The sequence below is a fragment of the Notamacropus eugenii genome, chromosome 3 (genome assembly GCF_028372415.1).
Source record: "Notamacropus eugenii isolate mMacEug1 chromosome 3, mMacEug1.pri_v2, whole genome shotgun sequence".
NCBI lineage: Eukaryota > Metazoa > Chordata > Mammalia > Diprotodontia > Macropodidae > Notamacropus > Notamacropus eugenii.
This window is the reverse complement of record NC_092874.1, coordinates 30,286,469-30,303,677: the sequence shown is the minus strand read 5'-3', so window position 1 is coordinate 30,303,677 and position 17,209 is coordinate 30,286,469. Positions and strand designations below refer to the sequence as shown.

The 17,209-nt window shown below is 41.2% G+C and overlaps 1 protein-coding gene across 5 annotated transcripts in view; it reads right to left on the bottom strand.

The window, feature by feature from the left end:
• Positions 1–17,209, bottom strand: part of THRB (thyroid hormone receptor beta) — a 438,230-nt gene that overhangs the window by 155,176 nt on the left and 265,845 nt on the right. For all 5 annotated transcript variants that reach the window (XM_072651177.1, XM_072651176.1, XM_072651181.1 and 2 more), the window contains one exon: positions 8,944–9,004. The gene's annotated coding sequence lies outside the window, so the exon portion shown is untranslated. The remainder of the gene's footprint in view (positions 1–8,943; positions 9,005–17,209) is intronic.

The following is a 17,209-nucleotide window of genomic DNA, read 5'->3' as shown; positions in this document are numbered from 1 at the left end:
TGCTGATCACTCCAGGTACCATTAATATCAAGCTGAGAAGCTTATTCTGTCATGGATTTCTCCCATTTCTTGATAATTTCCATTAGCTATTGCCACCTAAATATAATTATTGTAAAGCAAGCCTATCAGTTTAGGCTCATTGTGAACACTGTAAGGCAAGATCATATTTCTTTTTGCCTTTGGAGACACAAACCAAAATCCATTCACTCTCTTGTTTGTTCATCCCAGGGGAACCTGTGATCCCTCCATTTTGTGCCAACTTTTTAATGTCTTTTGTAGTAAGAATGTTAAGAGAGACATCACTTAGTTTCTCCCAGTGATATGTCAACAAAACACATCCTTGAGCAAAGGATACAAAGAGGCATAATTAATGACTGGAGATGGGTTCCTTAGTGTGGTCCTTAGTAACCTTGATCTGTTGTCTATCATTCTACCTGCCACCATCTCTTTAGAAGTAGGTTTGGATAATGGCCATTATGTAGTTCTGTCCATGTCATGGGTTGCCATGGCAAAGGAAATGATCACCTTGTAACCTATCTTCTAGTGAAGAGCCATTCCACATTGATCTAGGTTTGTCTTCAAACAAAGACATTGTTGGAAAGATGGATCTTCCTGACTCCAAGCCTGCCACTCTATCCACTGAGCTACCTAACTGCCCCTTTATTGGCACAGCCTTTGAAAACCCCAAGATCATCTCTACACCATAATAAAACACTGCAGTAGGACTTTGATGGTGGTCACTCACCCTTGCTAATGGAAAATTCCTAAATGCCACCAGTATTCAAATCCAAAGAACAGAGTTATCCCACCAGTCTGTAGTAACTATTCTGAGCCAAGTGCCTAATGGCCCTGACATCGAAATGGCCGACATTGTAAGTAACCTTCTAACTTATCAAACAATTTCTCCTTGATATATTTGCTTAATTTAGAAATTCAATATGTGAACATGTGAATAATATCACAGAGAAAGGAAAAAAGATGTTTCACTGAACAGAAAACAATAAATAGGACCCAAACCATTTACTTAGCTGGTTACTATGAGAGGGTCTGCCAACCCAGAAATATGTGACTAGTTACCAGCCATATTGGGAATTTGTCCAGTCACTTTTGTAGACAAAATGCAACTTTGTTCACGGATTAAAATGGTTAATGAATCTTTGTAAGTGTCTATGGTTCTGAAGTAACAAGTTATCTGCACCCATAAAAAATTTACAGAGCAAGAAAATGGAGCAACAGCCAAAACAATGATTAAAACTCAGTGGTTTCAATATGGAGTCTTGTACCAGGCACTGTATTGTTTAGGAAGAACCCAGGAAAGCCCCAGTTTTGAGGTCTGATGTTACGCACTCAAGTGTGGTACCTTCTGACCCACAGACAGCAGTGCAGTGTCAGAGAAGAAGATGGCGGCAGGCTGGTTATAGACATCTTCCCTTGCCTTTGTATCCCCAGAGCATAGCATGCTGCCTGGCATATGGTGAATACTTAACAGATCAAGTTACCTTCCATCTACTCTGTATGTACAAAGTTGTTATCCCCACTGGAATGTGAGCTCTTTGAGGGTAAGGATTGTTTTTACCTTTCTTTCAATTAATCAATAACCATTTATTAAGCTCCTTCTCTGTGGCAGGCACTGTGCTAAGCACTAGAGATACAAAAAGAGGTAAAAGACAGTCCCTGCTCTCAAGGAACTTATAATCTACTGGGGGAAATAACAAGTAAAGAAATATTTACCAACAATTTTTATACGGAATAAGTAGGAAATAATTAACAGTGGGAAGGAACTAAAATTAAGAGGGGCTGGGGAAGGCTTCCTGTAGAAGACAGGCTATTTTCTTGGATTTAAAGGAAGTCAGGAAAGAGAAGGCAGAGAAGAGGAGGGAGAACATTCCAGGCATGGGGGACAATCAGAAAAAATGCCCAGAACCAAGAGACAGAGCATCTTGTTCATGGAACAGCAAGGAGGCCAGTGTCTGTATCCCCAGGGTTTTGCATAGTACCTAACATACAGCAGGCACTTAGTAAATTCTTGTTGACTGAATCACTGACTTGTTGACTGATCAACTTAAATATTCTCTCCCAAAGAAGTTGATCGGGTTAATGTGAGTTTGGGGCTTCATGAGTTTGAAAGGAGGAGAGGAAGAAAGGGAAATGCTAGGGAGCAACGTAGACTCAGATGTAAAGACTGAGGATTAGCAGGGAGGTGAGCAAGGACGGACAGTTGCAGGAGAAGCTGCCATACAAGGGACAGAGTAAAGGGCAGAGGGTGAGAGAAGGGGCCAAATGGTATCTGATGATCTGGGCTGGAGACAGGAGGGAGCGGAGCTGTCTGAGGTGCTGCCGACTCCCCTGGGCTGTGAGCTTTCAAAAACAAAATAAATGTGGGTGGGGCAGGAGGGGAGTGAGGGGAAGTAAACAAAGCTTCCTCTTTCAGTCCCTTTGGACATGGAGCAGCTCTCCATGGTTCTCATACTGATCCCTCCCATCTAGGAAGTTCTGTTGTACTTAGAAATACAAGGCACCATGTGGCGTTAGCATGAAATCCTTCTCTATTGATTCCATGAAGCTCAGGTTTGTGGGGACCCCTGGCTCTCCTGCAATGACTCACATTCCTAGAGCTCATCCAAAAACTTCCCTTGGAATGATCCCTTGGGGTGGGTGGTGTAAGAGTGCACGGGAGAAGAATTCAAATCCTGCCTTACCCTTTGGTTCTACATGATCATGGGCAAGCCATTTTTCTGGGAAAATAATACCTGATTCACTTACGTCGTGGGATTACTGTGATCTTCATAAAGGATAATGAATATAAAAAGTACAGTCTTGAAAGCACTATATATTATTTTATGCACGTATATATGTTTATAAATTAATACATTTATAAATATATTTTCTTTTAATCTAGAACTGTGGCCTCACATGTAAAGGGAAGTCCCATTATGGAAACTACTTCCACCAATGTGGACTGGCAACTCTTCTGTAGCTTATCGTCTCAGGTCCACTGAGGTAAGTAATGTGCTTATGGATGGACACCCATCAAGTATTGCATTGAACGGAAGACTTAAACCCAGGTTTTTCTGAGTCCAAGACCAATCTCATCAAGTCTCATCAATACTAGTCCCATTTCAGAGATGAAAAAGTGAAGCTCAAGAAGTCAAGTGACTTGTTCAGATTTAACATTGTTCCCAAATGTCAGTAGCAGTATTTGAACTCAGATGCTGTTTCCAAATTCAGTGCTCTTTCTGTAAACATGGTCCTGACTCTAGGGCCAGCACTCTATCTACTGTGCCACCTAGTTGCCCTCACCCAGCACATAGTAGACCCTTAATACATACTCAATTTAAAAAAAAAATTTTCAGTTTCAAATTCTCTTCCTCCTTCTAGCCCCTCTCCCACCCTTTGAGAAGGCAAGTGAGAGGGTACTGGTTACACGTGAAGTCATACACAACATATTTCTATAATAAATACTTTTGGGTTTGTTGATTGATTGATTTTTTGACTATCTTGAGGTAAGACCCAGAATACTCCTCCCAATTTAAGGTGAAGTTATGTTTTCTAATGAGCTATAGTAAATCAATCAACCAGCTAACAAGGGTTTATAAAGCACCTACTATGTGTCAGGCCCTGTGCTAGGCACTAGAGATATAAGTACAGAGAACATCACAGTTCCTATTGGAAAAGAGCCTACATTATACATTTGTAATCTAGTCTCCTGTAATACCACAGAGAGTATATACAGCGAGTGCCAAATCAACAAAATTATATGAGCAAAGCTTTTTACCTTCTTAAAATTAGACCCATCAGAGTGATTACATATCATTATATTAGAGTTCCAAAAAATCTTCCTCCATTTCCTATTCTGCATATCTATCTATATCAGACACCATGTTCACATTGGGAACACTTTTTGCAATTTTTTATTTAAAAGCATATCCAGTCCCTACAACAGCCTCATCCTTAAAGTGCTCCATGAGGGAGAGGACTAAAACACTTTGAAAGTTCCATCTGGACTTGGATGATAATTCAAGGTTGGGTCAGAATACAGGGGCCTCTAGATGATGCAGTGGATAGAGCTCTAGGTCTGGAGTTAGAGAGACTCATCTTCCTGAGTTCAAACCCAGCTTCAGACACTTCCTAGCTGTGTGACTTTGGGCAAGTCACTTCACCCTGTTTGTCTCAGTTTCCTAATCTGTAAAATGAGCTGGAGAAAGAAATGGAAAACAACTGCAGTATCTCTGCCAAGAAAACCCGAAATGGGGTCATGGGGTGTCAAACACAAATGAACAAGGACAGGATACAGGGAGGGTAGATGAAGATAAAAAGTATCATAATTAATGAATGTCTAATTATTAAATATAATTATTCATAAGTTATGAAGACCACTTGGATATATAATAGGAACTCTTTTTGGGTATGAATAGCTAGGAAGGTGCTGAGGTCACTGACAACTCTAAAATTCTATGAAGACAGGGTCCTAGGGCAGTAGAATCGAGGATGTAGATTCAAACCCTACCCCTACTACTCTCTACCTGTGCTGTGTGACCTTGGGCAAGTCGCCTCTCAGGCCCTAGGTTTCCTTACTTGTAAATGGGGGGGTGGCGGAATATTCCAGATCAGTGGTATCAAACTCAAATAGAAATGGGGACCACCAACCCATATATAAGGCTCCCCATGGGCTCCATATTGACTAAAATGTAATGTTATCTTGACTTTATTGTACTTTTATGGGTTTTGTTAAATATTTCTCAATTAGATTTTAATCAGGTTTGGCTGTATGTTTGATATCTCTGGTCTAGATGACCTCTAAAGGCCTTCTCCTTGTAAAGCCATGATCCCATGGTCTGAGACCCAGGGCAAAATGTTCAAATGCAAAATGAAACCAAGGGCTTTCATTCTCTGAGCTCACGCCCAAGTTCAACCAAGCAGAAAGGGACTCAGGATGTTTCTGACAGCAAATACCACTTTGGGGAAGCCAGGAACATGGTTTTTACCACATTTTGTTTTGAACTGTTAGTAAGACTACAGGAATTAATGTAGCCTTAAACCAATCGTTTTCCATAACAAAGTACCCAAGTCCTAGAACTCTGAGTTTGTTGTTTTGAAGGGAAAAGAAAAACCAGAGAGAAGCGGTACTACAAAGTTGGTTTCCATATCAAAGCCCAGAGCCCCTTTTAATTTGCTAGGCAGTTTTCATAGTTTAAAGGAAGTATTTTTGAGAAAAACAAACAGAAATGAGTTTAGTTATAGGTTTAGGTAATTTTGTTTGTTTTAATAAAGAAGGGCTTGATTTTTCCTTATACAAATGGATAATTAAATGGATGGGTCCGGGAGATCTTGTCTAAGTTGGGAGGATCTCTAAGGGGGCAAATTTGGTCAGGAAGGAGAAAAAAAAACCTCTTGGATGCTCTGTTGTTTTAGAATTTCTCCAGTCTGGTTGCCTGGGCCATGCTGGAAAAATCAATGGATGTGGAGTTATTGGACTCTGGTTCAAATGTCAGCTCGGCCACTTACTACCCATGAGACACTGGGATAATAATTACTTGGGTCTCACTTTTCCTCATTTGTAAAATGGGGGTGTTAGAACATCAAAGCTATTTTATTAAATAGTCAGACATTTCCAAAAGAACACTGCCTTTGGAGTCAGAGGCCCCTGCCTGATTTCAAGTCTTTCTCCGTTGCTATTACATAGCCCCAGGCAAGTCATGCCCTTAAACTGCCTGTGCCTCAGTGTCCTCACCTGTAAAATAAGTGTCAGACTCAACTGTCCTGGAGGTCCCTTCCAGGCCTAGAGCTATGATCTTAGAAGGATCATAGAAGGTCATAATATCTTGGAACGAGAGTCAAGACCCAGCCACACTTGGCATCTTAATAGAATTGTTTTAGGGCTGGTAGGGAACTTAGAGAACCCTCATTTTACAAATAAGTAAGTGACTCATCCAAACTTGAAGAGGTTTGTCTATCTGTCTGAGGTGGAATATGAACCCATGTTCTCTGACTCCAGAGATAATGGTATTATTTAAAAATCTTCCAGCTGCCTAATATCTAATAAACCACTGTAAAACTCATTTATTCAGGCAGCATCATAAGCTTTTTGAAAACAAAAAAGCAGAGTTAGCAATTCCATATTCCAATCACTTTGGAATATGGAATTGGGATTAAGTGACTTGCCCAGGCTCATATACCTAATAAGTGTCTGAGGCTGGATTTGAACTCAGGTCTGTCTGGCTTCAGGGCCAGTGTTTTATCCACTGTGCCACTTACCTGCCCCTAACCATTGCCTTTTGGGAAACACTTATCAAACGTTATTCTTCTCTTTGGCCTGGGCAGTGACAAAAAAAGAAATTTACACAATAACTTTATTACATATTCAAAAGGAATAGTATGTTGTACATAATAGATTGCAGCTTCATGTGCAATCACCTTTGTTTTATTGTATTGTATTATGGAAATGATTGTTTTATTTTATAAAATAAAAAAACAAAAAATGACTCCTAGCTCTTCCTTAATTTTTTTTTTGTATTCCTTTTCTTCACCCTTTGCCCTTCCTCTTCCTCCATTTTTTCTAGATGATTTACATTTTGAGCTAACTCTAGTTTCCTTCCCATTGCCAGTCCCCATACATGCAAGACAGATATTATCAGCAACCAGCATAATGCACCAGGCACTTTGATCTTGGCAAAACTAGGAATTTTCCATTTCAGACCTCAAAGAGAATGCTCCCATGATTCTTTCTTACAGCTTCTTGTGGGGCCAGTGGAAAGAATGATGGATCGAGAGTCAGAAGGTCTTGGTTTGAGTCCTAGCTTTGCCACTGATGAAATGAAACCATGGGCAAGTCACTTCACATCAAGTCAACAAGCATTTATCCAGTGCCAGCTGTATGGCAGGCAGTGTGCCAAGCACCATGCCAAGAAAACAGTCCCTGCTCTCGAGGAGGCTCACAGTCTAATGGAGAAGACAGCACAGGAAGGACTTTGTACAAGTGAGATACATACAGGATGGCTGAATAAGCAGAAGGTTCTAGCATTATGGGGTATTGGGAAAGACTTCTTGTAGAAAGTGGAATTTTAGTTGAGACTTAAAGGAATCCAGGATGTAGGGAATTCTGGCCATGAGGGACAGTCAGGAAAAAACAAAGCAATCCTAAACTCCTTTGACCTCAATTTCTGTATATATAAAATAAAGGAATCCCAGGACTAAAGATCACATTCTGATCCTGTAATTTACTGACTATATTTATATGTTCAGTCATTTTTAGTCAGGACTGATTTTTCATGACCCCTTTTGGGGTTTTCTTGGCAAAGAAAGTACGTTGTCACTTTCTTCTCCAGCTCATTTTACAGATGAGGAAACTAAGGCAAACAGGGTGAAGTGATTTGCCCAGGGTCACACAGCCAGTAAGTGTCTGAGGCAGGATTTGAACTCAGAAAATGGGGTTTTTCTGACTCCCGACCCAGTGCTGTATTCACTGAACCACCTAGCTGCTAACTGTCTGTGGGACTTTGGGCAAATCATCTCTCCTCTCAAGATCCCAGTTTCCTCATTTGTAAAATGGGGAATCGGACAAGATGACCTCCCAGCTCTAAATCTATGACCTGATTAATAAAAGCCTTAGCAAACTTCTCCAGTTGAGTTAGCACATGGCCACTACTCAGGGGTGTGCAAACTCTCTTAGCCTGTTTTCATCATTCTTCCTTACCCCTCCCACATTCATAAAGCTGGTTAAAATACACTCAAACGCCTGTCATTTACATACGAATTTCTTTCCCCTAACTGGTTTGAGCAAGAATACAGAAACTGATGCGCCCTTCACCATCCAGCTAAATATACACTAAATATAGACACAAACATTTTTATAAAGCATAGATCATCCGTTAATTTGGGAAACCCCCTGGAACTCTTCAAAGGTCTACCTTTAGGGAAATTAAAAACAGTTACTTTATATTCTGACAGGAAACGTATACCATGCTAAGTCAAAAAGGGTTGACATAATTCCTGAGTGTCATTGGACAATGGGACCACTGGGGACCTTAGAGATGATAAGGATACAACACTACCCTTCTTAAGTCAATATCATTGAGGGTAACTCCATATTACTATCAACGGTTGCTTGGTGTCCATCCCAGCCAGAGACAGAATGCATGAGAGGAGACAGAGGCTTCCTATGCTCAGAAAATTCTGTGCATTATTGTGAGCACAGTCATGGATATGAAGTCAATACCACAGCCTATGATAAATCAGCCAATCAATAGATTAAGTACCTATTATGTACTTAATTATTTGAATTATGTAAAATTATTCTGAGGAATGAGAAGCAACAATTAAGCAGCTCCTTAGCATGACCTGCATGAGTCTAGTCCCCCGAGTTAGTAGGGATTATGGATTCCAGGTTTCTTATGAAAGAATGAGCATGAAGGAAATCTGCCTTATTTAATTTTAAGGCTCAAGTTGTCTTGGCAGCTGTCAAGAATCATAGACTGAACTCCTTAAAACCAAATGTGTAGCACTCACATGGGGATCATTTCACAAAGGAAAACCTTAATTACTTGGCATCCAGAATCCAATTGTCAGCATCCTCTAAATCTGGTGCTCTGAGGGAAAGACCTACTCGCCTCGCCCTGGTTACACCTTTGATGGCAGTTCTATAGACCTCAGGAGAAAGGATTTCTAAGGCATCGCTAATATTAATCCGATTAACTCTAGAATTCCAACTGGGCGACCAGTGTTCTCACTGTAAGATGTTGTCTCTGTCCTCAGGAAGGTTACATGATTTGGGACAGTGACTCACTCCATGGCTGGACATGGAACATGGCAACTTTCACCCAGTACTTTGTGATGAAGACATTGGCTTGGCTGGTTCTCTAGATGCAAGCATGACTTGCCTAGTCATCAAATAACTGAGATATTTAATGCAAGGGAGGAGGGAAGATTCTGGGTTCAATGACTTACCAAGGTTATCTCCAGGGATGAGAGGCAACATTGCTACAGAGGTCAATGAGGGCAGGAGTTCCTAAAGGAAATGAAAGACAAACACTGTCCGTTAGAATGGGGAAGTGCAAGTAGTGTATTTCAGCTGCCCCTGATGATGGGACATTAACTTTAATGCAATAACAATAATTAGAGCTAGCATTTGCAAAGCACAGTATTTGATTCTCAAAATAACCCAATAAAATTATTACTGTCCCCATTTTACCGATAAGGTAACTGATGCTGGAAGAAGTTAAATAATTCAGTCAGGGTCGCACAGCTAGTGTCTGAAGCAGGCTTGGAGTTCAGATCTTTCTAACACCAACCCAATGATCTATCCACCGAGTCATTCAACATCCTACATCCAGAGAGATTTAATGTTTATTCTATGGAAAGAAGTGTGAATTCACTGATAAAGCACTAAATATTCAAATTTGAACTCCCCAAAAGTGGTGACTTCGTTTTTTCCAACTCTTTGTGACCCTTTTAGGGGTTTTTTTTGCAAGGATGACAGAGTGTTTTGCCATTTCCTTCTCTAGCTCATTTTACAAACAAGGAAACTGATGCTAACAGAGTTTAGTGACTTGCCCACATAGCTAGTACATGTTTGAAGCCAGATTTGAATTCAGGAGGATGAGTCTTCCTCACTCCAGGCCCAGTGCTCCGTGCGCTATGGTGCCACTCAGTAGCCCCCAAATAGCTCATACCAATACTGGCTCATAGTAATATTGGCTTATCCTTTACCTTGACTGTCAATTGTCTTTCCCTCTGATCTATTAGTGAAGTGGGTTGTAGTAGAAATTACACTAAGGTCAGAGTTAAGAGCACTAAACTATAAACCCCAGTGTTGCTGGTACTTACTATCTGTGTTACCTTGGGTGAATAGGACCTCAGTTTTCTAATCTGTAAAGTAAGGATAAACCTGCAGCAGACCGTTTTTTTAGGGGAGAGGGGAGAAGGACCATGCCCATGGTTTCACCTTTGTAGAGAGTTCTGGGTGATAGCTTTCCTTTTCCAATGAGGATCACACCTTCTCTGGCATTTCTATGCCCTCAGCGAGTCCCTCTAGGGCACAGAGATATTGATTCCCCCAGGATCACAGAGCCACCATGAGACAGAATAACTTGAACATGGGACTTTCAGACTGACACCATCATCTCCTTATCCACTAGTTTGATGTGAAGGTCAAATAAGGTCATCTCTATAAAAGGCTCTGAAATCTTTAAAGTATGATTTAAATGCCAGTTATCATTATGTCTAGTGTTCCCCTCATGCCTCCCTCTAGCAGTTCCCAAAAGAGAGAACAACGTGGCTTGTGTTACATCACGAGCTCATGCTAACACAGTGAAAGTTTAATAAAGCAAGCCCCAGCCGCTACTCGACACAGTAGATGTCTATCACATCCCATATGCTTTGGGCTTGAAAGTCCGACGATGTGGGATCACACAGCTAAGTAAAAGCTAGAGGTGGGAGGAGAAGCTGGGTCTTTTTGATTCCAAGTACAGCATTTCAGCCAATCTGAAACACTGCCTCCCCACTATGGGAGAGTAAGCCCTACGCAGCAGAGCACTACCAGTGACTGAGAAATTCAGGCCACTGAAAGCATAGATATCCGTTCTTGGCCATAGCTCTTTCCTACATGTTCTGATGAGCATCACATCATTTTTATTTGCCTCTAAGTAAAACTGGGGCAGCTAGGAGGATAGAATGCAGGGCCTGAAGTCAGGAAGCCTCATCTTCCTGAGTTCAAATCTGACCTCAGACACTTCCTAGCTGTGTGACCCTGGGCAAGTCACTTAACCCTGTTTGCCTCAGTTTCTTCATCTATAAAATGAGTTGCAGAAAGAAATGGTAAACCATTGAAGTAATTTTGCCAAGAAAACCCCAAATGGAGTCACGGATAGTCAGACATAACTGAAATGATTAAATACCAACATCAAAGTAAAGCTGTTCATTTAAGCAGAGAAAACACACCTATAAAATGGAAATGGATCAGTCGCTGCCCAACTCACTGCAGAAAACGAAGTAGGAGGGGCAAGTTTGAGTTGGGGGGGGGGGGGAAGTGGGAGGGGGATGGAATCCAGTCTAATTACCCAAATAAACAGAGAGTAAGAAGATTCCAGCAGCCATTTAATCAAATCAGCCAGCAGGCTTGGGTGCTAACATTATGAGGATCTATCTATAATGGCATTACTCAGCCCAGCACGTAATTAGATTCTCTCAAGCCCTGCCAACCAAGGCTTAAGAGAGAGTTGGTGGCATCTGGACAATTCTTGTAAAGCCTGAAAATGAAATGCATCCACAGTTCTATCTGATGAGGGGCCAGTCTGACAGATGTTGGAGATTGGGATCAGCTGGTAGCTTAGGGAGGCTGTGTGTGGTGGCCACAGGGGCCCTGGTTTAGGAGTCAGGAGAGCTGAGTTCTGGTTTAACAACTCCAAACAACCAAATGAATGACCACAGGCAAGTTGCTTAATCTTTCTAGACCTCAGTTTCCCTAGCTATATCATGATGGTTGGAAAAGTGTTGGGTTGGATGACCTATAGGACCCCTTAATATTACATTACATATTACAAGTAACGCATATATTACATATTACATTGTAACTCTAATATTCTGTGGTTCTAAAGACCACAAATGAAAAACTTTAGGAATTCATAGAATCATGGATTTTGAACTGGAGGGACCAGAGAGATTATCTGGCCAACAGCAAGTGTGGTATAATGGAGAATGCAGGTTTGAATGGACTGCTGCTTACTACCTATGCAGTGAGCAAGTCACTCAACATCTCTTGGGACTCAGTTTCTTCAGCTGCAAAAGTACTCAGCTTGTCTGGACCTTTTTGGTTCTACATCTAGGTTCCTATGATCTCTGTTTCTTTGACTGCAAAAATGAGGTGGTTGGAGTAGATGAACTCTGTAATATCTTCTAGCTCTAAATTTTCGCTACATGATTTATTTTGTCAGATTTTTTTCTTTTGGTGAGAGTAGGGTCCAAGGTACAAGGGGGCCCAGGATACCTGAAGGGCACCGGAATAGGGACAAAATGAGGACAGAAATTGGGGTTAAGAAGAGAGAAGACAGTTAGATTCTATTGCCTTCACTGTTTTGTTTTTTTTTTAAATTTTCTGGGCCTTGTCTTATTCCTGGCTTCTGTCTGTAAACATTCTTCCAAGTGGGGTCTACACACCATTGCCCATCTCTGGGACTTAGGATTCAGTGGCAGAGAAGGATTTTATTTGCTAATCTGTTTCAAAATGAAATCAGTTTTTTTTTTCCAGGACATTTTGAACCTGAGCCTGAATGCATTTTGCTTATGAAAATGCCAAATAGGTCATAACATTCTCTCTCTTTCCTGGCCAATCTCATGAGATTAGCAGCTCTGGAAATTGGAAAAATAAAAAGATGACAGGGAAGGAAAGGTTTTGACCTCTTCGGAATTTCACCATCAAGTCCAAGGACATCCCAGAGCGCTGCTAAATTTGAAAGGCATGATGGCTATCTGAACCAACACAGCAGTGTACAGTTACGGAGAGTTTTTCAGCAGCGCTGGGATAGCTCCTCATGCCTTTTGAAAATCAGGTCTCCAAAAGGGAAAGGAAGAACATTGGATTGCTGAGTCTCTTCTCTGGGAAGAGGATTTTATTAGAAGAGATAAAGTCTTAAGAACATTTTCACCCAAGAGGTCCTGGCCTAATTTCCCAACCAAGGAAGCTATGTTTAATGAATGACCATTGTATCTATAATCCAACAGTGCCTTCCTACTAAAAAGAAGAAAGACCAAGCAGTAGAAATCTTGAAGCCTCTCTCAATGTCAGTTTTCAACAGAATTACAGAATCTCAGAGGTGTAAAGGTTTAGGCCTCAGTTTCCTTTATTGTAAAATGAGAGAATTAGAACAAAGAGAGGCCTGTACTGAGAGTCAGGAAGATCTGGATTCAAATCCCTCCTCAGACACTGGGCAAGCCACTTACATTTCCTGAATCTCAATTTCCTCATCTATAAGAGGAGATTGGACAGGAAGACCTCCAAGTTTCCTTCCACCTTGAAATCTGATACTGTGATCCTATGTCCTTGAAGGTCGCTTTCAACCCTAAACCTATCATCCTGTGCCTTGGGGGTTATCTGGTCCAACCCATACCTGAACACAAATTTCCCAAATATCTTCCAGATGATCATCAAGGCTTTGCTTCAAGACCTCCATTCCATTTAGGGACACTTTAGGGGACTTTTCCCAGTAAATCAAGCCTAAACTTGTCTCTCTGAAACTTATTTCTCTGTTTCTAGTTCTCAGTTCTGAGACCAAAACTTCTTTACGACAGTCCTTTAAATGCTCGAGGACAGCTATTGTCACAACTGACCTGTCCCCTCATGCCAGTCATCTCTTCTTCAGGCTAAGAATTCCCCTTTCCATTGAATGATCCACATATGGCATGAAATTGAGGCCTTTGTCACCTTGGTTACTGTCCTCTGGTCACATTCTAGCTCAGCGGCATCAAGCTCAAATCAAAAAGGCACCACTAATCCATACAGAAGGATCCTTGCAGGCTGCATAATGAATTAGTTTTAAAATGTAAATTTATTTGTTTCATTGTATTTTAATTAATTTTGTTAAATATTTCCCAATGACATTTTAATCTGGTTAGGACTGCACTCGGAAAAGTTGTAAGCTGCCCAAGAGTCATGTTCTTGGTTCAAGCTGACTAAAAGCAGGTCCCGATGCGATCTAGCCAGGGTGGAGCCCCAAGAGAATTATCACCTCCTCCTCCCTGGGCATCACACCTCTCTTAGGGTAAAGGCCAACGCGGAATTAGCTTTCTTGGTTGCTTTTCTCTATTCTATCTCATCTTATTCAATCTGGACCAGCCTGTTTATATCCTTTTGGGTCCCACCTCTCAACCAGGGTGCTCACTCTTCCTCCTGGCTTTGTGTCATCCACATATTGATGAAATTCATGCCTTAAGCCAAGTCACTGATAAACACGTAAACAGTCCAGGGCAAAACACAGATCCTTGAGGTCCATGCTTGGGTGGAAAGGATCCAACATCCAACCAGCTCTAACTCCATCTCATTGTCCTGTTAATGGCCAACCCACATCATTCCACCTTCAGTGCAAGAAGATTATGAGTGACTTTATCAAAAGCTTTGATGAAATATAAAAATATTTATATAAATATAAAAATATAAAATGCTGATATAAAAATATCAGCCTTTCCCTGATCTAACAAGAACAAATAATAGTTAATAATATGTAGCATTAGAACTATATATTTTATATAATATGTGTATATATACATAATATATAATATAATTTGACACTTTAAGGTTTGCAAAGTGTGTTACACGTCATTTGATCTTCACAACAACCCTGTGAAGTGGTCGCTACTATTGTTTCTGTTTTACAGATGAAGAATCGAGGCTGAGATGCTTAAAGACATCTAATTAAATTAAATCTAATTAAAGGCACATAATTAAGTAAGTGCCTGAGGTAGGATTTCCACTCAGGTCTTCTATAGTCCAAGCCTAACACTACTCACTGTGTCACCTATCTGTCTCAATGATAATGATGAGGATAAAAATAAATATTTACATATCTTTTACACATATTATCTTGTTTGATTCCCTAACAACACTGTTAGGTAGGTGCTATTATTATTCTATTTTGCAGATGGTGAAACTGAGCCTGAGAGGGTTGGTGACTTGCCCAGGGTCACACGGTTAGCAAGTATCTGAGGCAGGATTTGAATTCAGATCTTCCTGACTCCCAAGTCTATCACTTTCTCCACTGTGCCATGAAAAAGGGGAAAGTAGAGAGGGGCTAACTGATTTGAGTGCAATGCTATACAGGGGAAATGCTCACAAAGCGCATTGGGTACTTACTCCTGAAGACACTCAGGTGAAAGATATAGCTTTGAAATATATGAAATCAAAGCTATCTAAGTCGAGCACCTACTATGTGCAAAGATATCTCTTTGTGTCGGGTGGTATTGTGATTATACTAGACCTCATTTTACATAGTAATTAGTGGAAAGCATTGAAATAAGAGTCTGGGAGCCTGTGGAAGATTGGAGTTCAAATTCTAGCATGAGTCTCATCAAAATGGGCCAGTAATATCTGTAGTAAAGACCTCCCTGAGTTCACAGGATCATAGATTTAGGGCTAGAAGAGAACTTGGAGTCCTTTGGGTCCACAGTCCCTTTCCTTTTTCAGATAAGGAAATTGAGTCTGGAAAGAGCTTCGGTGATTTGTCCAGGGTCATCAAATAACTAAGTTAGAATTTGCTCTCAGGTCTTCCTGAATCCAGTTCTAGATGACTTCTCTACCACTCTATGTTGATGCAAGACTCAAAGGAAGTACTCATGTAAAATACTGCATCAATTTCAGTGATTATTTTTTGTTATTGTTATTTCTTGTTAGAAAGTTCTTGGCCCTACAAAATGCTATCATTCTCTGCCTGTCAAGACCGTTGGGCTGTACTTCATGTCCAAGATCACTCCAGTGACTTCATGGAAGGCACTTTCTGTTGTTTTTTGGTGTTTGGTCCACCCACACCCTCTCACCCAGTCCCCTTGTGACCCAACTCACTCTTGTACAGCAGGGCTGGCCTGAGTGAGGGGTGGAGACTGTTTGAAACAAGCTGGCAAAGCCACTGGCTGCCAACCAGAACAAGTCACTCCCAGAGACCTTCTTGTTCAGCTTATTTTTACTTTTAACCTTGGCTACATGCATCCTTTTTGGGAACTGGTCAAATCACTCCAAAGCTCAGAAAGGACACCAACGGTCTTCAGGCTTATCTTTCCTTTCAGATACTCAAGTCCTACCTTCTTAGTGAGATAGCAATCTTCTTCCTTATTGGAGTTTAGTGATTACTCAGCCCTTTGAACCCTACTTGGAGGTTCAATAACAAACACCTCCCCCTGCCCCACACACACAGTGTTCTGTATGATTTTTTAGAGTCTAGGCACCAAATACGACCTTACACCGACTCCCTGGGATCATCCTTGGATGATCTAGCTTATGACATCACCATGCAGACATTCCCTTATCCATGTTTCATTTTCAGGCTCAAGCAAATGGAAATTGAGAATACAGAGATCATTTTCTTTCCAAGTCAAGTACAAAGAATGCAACACCATCTTTGGCATGAAGCTTTCTCTGATCCTTCCTGGCTGTTAATTCTATCCCAGTTGCGTGTATTATTTTGTGCTATGGAATGTTGAACTTGGTATACTGATCTTGGAGACACAGGATCTGAATTCAAATCCTGACTGCCTATGCAGCCTTGGGCTAATTACTGAATCTCTATGGGCCCAAGTTCTCAAATATGAAATGAGAAGGGTAGAAGGGATGACCTCAAAGGATACTCTTTTTCAATAGAATTGCCAGGACAGTCAAGGGCTCACAGAACTAGAAGTAGAGGAGACCTCGCGGGTCATCTTGCCCATCCCTTTGATTTTATAGATGAAGAAACTGGAATCCAGATCAGTTGCTAAAATTCTCCCAGGTAGCAGGTGTGAGGGCCAGGATTCCAATCTCAGACTCTCCATCCTGAGGACATCCTTTGTACTCCCTTCCACACTCTGATGGCATTGTTTAACCCTGCCTTCAAGTAGAAGCTCTGGCGATTTCCTGCACAGCGTACAGGATAACACTGCTATTCTAAAAATGGTGCAGTGGATAGTGTCGGGCCTAGAGCCAGGAAGACTCATCTTTCTGGGTTCAAATCCAGTCTCAGACACTCTCCAGCTGTGTGATCCTGGGCAAGTCACTTCACCCCATTTGCCTCAGTTTCCTCATTTATAAAGTGAGTTGGAGAAGGAAATGGCAAACCACTTCAGTGCCTTTGCCAAGAAAACTCCAAATGGGATCATGAAGAGTCAAACAAGACTGAAATGACTGAACATCAACAATAAATCGGGGCTGTGGCAAGCTTACTTCTCATCTTGACTTGCACTCCGTTGGCATCCTTTATAAGAGCTAATTATACACACTCACACACACATACACACATTAAGGCGCTGTGTATATTAACTTGCTTTATACATATCTCAGGGCAAACACTGTTTTCTGGTTACTCAGGCATAAGATGTGGTTAATTTCAGAACACAGGAAAACATGGTAGCTGAGCTAAGGTTCCTAAGATGAACGCCTGGGCTTTGGTTTGCTTTGCTCGGTTTATGTGTATAGGAAGGATTTGTGATTTCTGTAGTGTGGGAAATCCCTCCACCACCTGAGCAGACCTCAGGTGGG